The sequence below is a fragment of the Octodon degus genome, unplaced genomic scaffold (assembly GCF_000260255.1).
Source record: "Octodon degus isolate 3935 unplaced genomic scaffold, OctDeg1.0 scaffold00346, whole genome shotgun sequence".
Lineage (NCBI taxonomy): Eukaryota > Metazoa > Chordata > Mammalia > Rodentia > Octodontidae > Octodon > Octodon degus.
In genome coordinates this window covers 795,715-798,814 of record NW_004524922.1, presented here as the reverse complement: position 1 = coordinate 798,814, position 3,100 = coordinate 795,715, and the positions used below count along the sequence as shown (strand labels likewise).

The following is a 3,100-nucleotide window of genomic DNA, read 5'->3' as shown; positions in this document are numbered from 1 at the left end:
AACCTTGAAGCAGGACAGTCCCACAATATTCCTTTTCCTGTCTCTTGCTTTCATTCACCACCCCCTTCTTCTTGAACATCCATCTACCCGAGATGTGCTCCAAATTTTCTGATCAAGAAGATTATGGAGCCACAGAGAAATGTGTTTGAGGATCTAAAGTGAGCCTGGGGATAGTCACATATAGAGAAAAAACATTTTCTCAAGCTTTCACAGAGAGCAAATTGGTCCAGCAATGTCTGTGATTCATCATCAGGTCAGACACTAAGAAAAGTATGTACAAAAGGTGGTACAGGGCTACAGGATAAATGCTGAGAGTACTTGGCTGACATTATCAGATACAAAAGTTACATTTCTGGTTATATACGTCTTGTTATATCTTGGTCTTTACCATCCAGTAGAAAAGTTTAAAAATGAGGTATATAAAGTAAACACATATTAATACGATGAGCTGTAAAAGGCTCAAGTCAATAATTTCTAAGGATAACCCACTAATATTATAGACTGCTAGACAGTTTTAGATGTTTAGTTAAATTCAAACACTTATAGTATTTAGATGTCAATAGAATATTCACCTGTGACTGGAAAAAGAAACAAACAAAAATTTTTTTAAAAAGAGAAAAAAAAATGGAAATGGAAAGAAGTAGTCAATGCTCTAATTAGCTTCGTCTCCTTTTTTTCAATTGTTTGTACTTTTTCTTTTCTTAATTTCTTATACATTGCTCCATTTTTTTCTTCTTCCAATTTTATGTGCATATATCTGGTAATAGGGATAGCTGGTTGTAAGACAATACCATGTATTACAGCAAATACTGTGAAATTCATATTACTTTGTTAAGTAAAGTTCTGTATGAGTTGTCAAATAAATAAATAAATAAATAAATAAATAAAGTGAAAAAATAGGATAGATATCTAGCTGCTTTGTCTTAATTCAATGAGAAGAAAGATTTGTACTAATAGTATTTGGACAGGATATCTTGTCTGCTTCTTGTACTATGAATAAGCACTAAGAAGATAACAATATGCAATATAATTATTGAAACTGTCCTATTAATTGGTTTTAAGACTGGCTCAGTGTTTCTCAATAAAATTAATAAAAAAGTTATCTGTGAAAAAATAAAGTTCATCAAATATTCTTCCATGCTACTGAAATCTTGACTGTACAATATTTAGTCTCCTGACAATATCATTCGAAAATTTGTAGATGATCTAAAACATGCATATATTTTTCAAAGAATTTTTTTTTTCCTCTGGCTGAGTCTCCACACATCGGTGCAGATAGAGAGCATTCCAGTTGGCCATTGGTATGGCAAATTGTGCTGTGCTGGAGGAGCTGGTGCGAATTCAAGGAGAGCGTTGCGGGGCCTCAAACAACAGAAGGCCGACTCCCAGCACATTGAGGAAGAAGTGGAAAAACTCATGAAACTGGAGGCACAGCTGGGCCCTGATGAAAGCAAACAGAAGTTGTGCTCAAAATCCCCAATGGCACAAGAGACTATAGTCCCTGGCACATGGCAGTTAGGGAGAAGATCTTTGATGTTATCACCCACTGCTTCGAATACCATGGTGCAGAAGTGATTGAACTAAAGGAAACCCTGACCAGAAAGTATGGAGAAGACTCTAAGCTTATCTATGACCTGAAGAGTGGGGAGTTGCTGTCTCTTCCTTATGACCACACTGTTCCTTTTGCTCAGTGTTTACCAATGAATAAACTGACCAACATTAAACCCTACCATACAGCAAAGGTGTATTAGCGAGATAACCCAGCCATGACCCATGGCCTATCCTGGGAATTCTACCAGTGTGATTTTGACACTGATGGGCAATTTGACCCTATGATCCCTGATGCAGAGTGCTTGAAGATCATGAGTGAGTTCCTGAGTTTACTTCAGATAGGAGACTTCCTGGTCAAGATCAAGTCCAGCGCATCCTAGATGGGATTTTCGCAATTTGTGGTGGTCCTAATAGCACTTTCCATACCATCTGTTCCTCAGTGGACAAGCTGGACAAGATATCCTGGCAGGACATGAAGAATGAGATGGGAGGAGAGAAGGGCCTTGCACCTGAGGTGGCTGACCACATTGGGGACTATGTCCAGCAACATGGCAGTGTGTCTCTGGTGGAGCACCTTCTCCAGGATCTTAAACTGTCCCAAAACAAGCAAGCTTTGGAAGGCCTGGGAGATCTGAAGCTGCTGTTTGAGTATCTGATCTTGTTTGGCATTGCCAACAAGCTCTCTTTCCATCTGAGGCTTGCTCGAGGTCTGAACTACTCTACAGGGGTGATCTATGAAGATGTGCTACTACAGATTCCAGCCCAGGCAAGGGAAGAGCCCCTTGGCATGTGCAGTGTGGCTGCTGGAGGGAGCTATGATGGCCTGATGGGCATGTTCGACCCCAAAGTGTACAAAATGCCCTGTTTGGAGCTCAGCCTTGGAGTGGAGCAAATCTTCTCATTCATGAAGTGGAGACTAGAGGCTTCAAATGAGAAGATATAGAACACACAAACACAGATTCTTGTGGCATCTGCACAGAAAAAGCTATTGGAAGAGAGACTGAAGCTTCTCTCAGAGCTGTGGGATGCTGGTATCAAGGCTGAGCTGCTCTACAAGAAGAACCCAAAGTTACTGAACCAGTTGCAGCACTGTGAGGAAGCACGCATCCCTCTGGTGGCCATAATCTGTGAACAGGAGCTCAAGCATAGGGTCATCAACCTGTATTTGGTGGCCATCAGGGAAGAGGTGGATGTCTGAAGAGAAGGCCTTGTGGAAGAAATTAGAAGAAGTACAAGCCAGCCTCTCTGCATCTGCTGAGCCAAGCAAACTTATCAGAGGAAGGAGGGAATGACACTATTTGAGGTTAAAGCTGCATTTGTGCTTGAACAGTTTTGCACAATTTTGTGCCCACAAGAAGACCTGAAGAGGGGTTAGAACAGAGACTTTATTTTTATTATGATTGACAGATGACCGAGTTCTACATTACTTTCAACAGAGCACCATGGGGCATCATGGGGAATTAAGCCACTCCACCTCAGGCCTGACACGGCCTCCACAGGGCTCCATTCCAGATGGAATGGATGCCTTAATGCCACACCTGTCACCAAA

The 3,100-nt window shown here is 41.1% G+C and overlaps 1 pseudogene; it reads left to right on the top strand.

Moving 5' to 3' along the window:
- Positions 1 to 1,303: 1,303 nt before the first annotated feature.
- Positions 1,304 to 2,809, top strand: LOC101565228 (annotated as a pseudogene).
- The last annotated feature ends 291 nt before the right edge of the window (positions 2,810 to 3,100 follow it).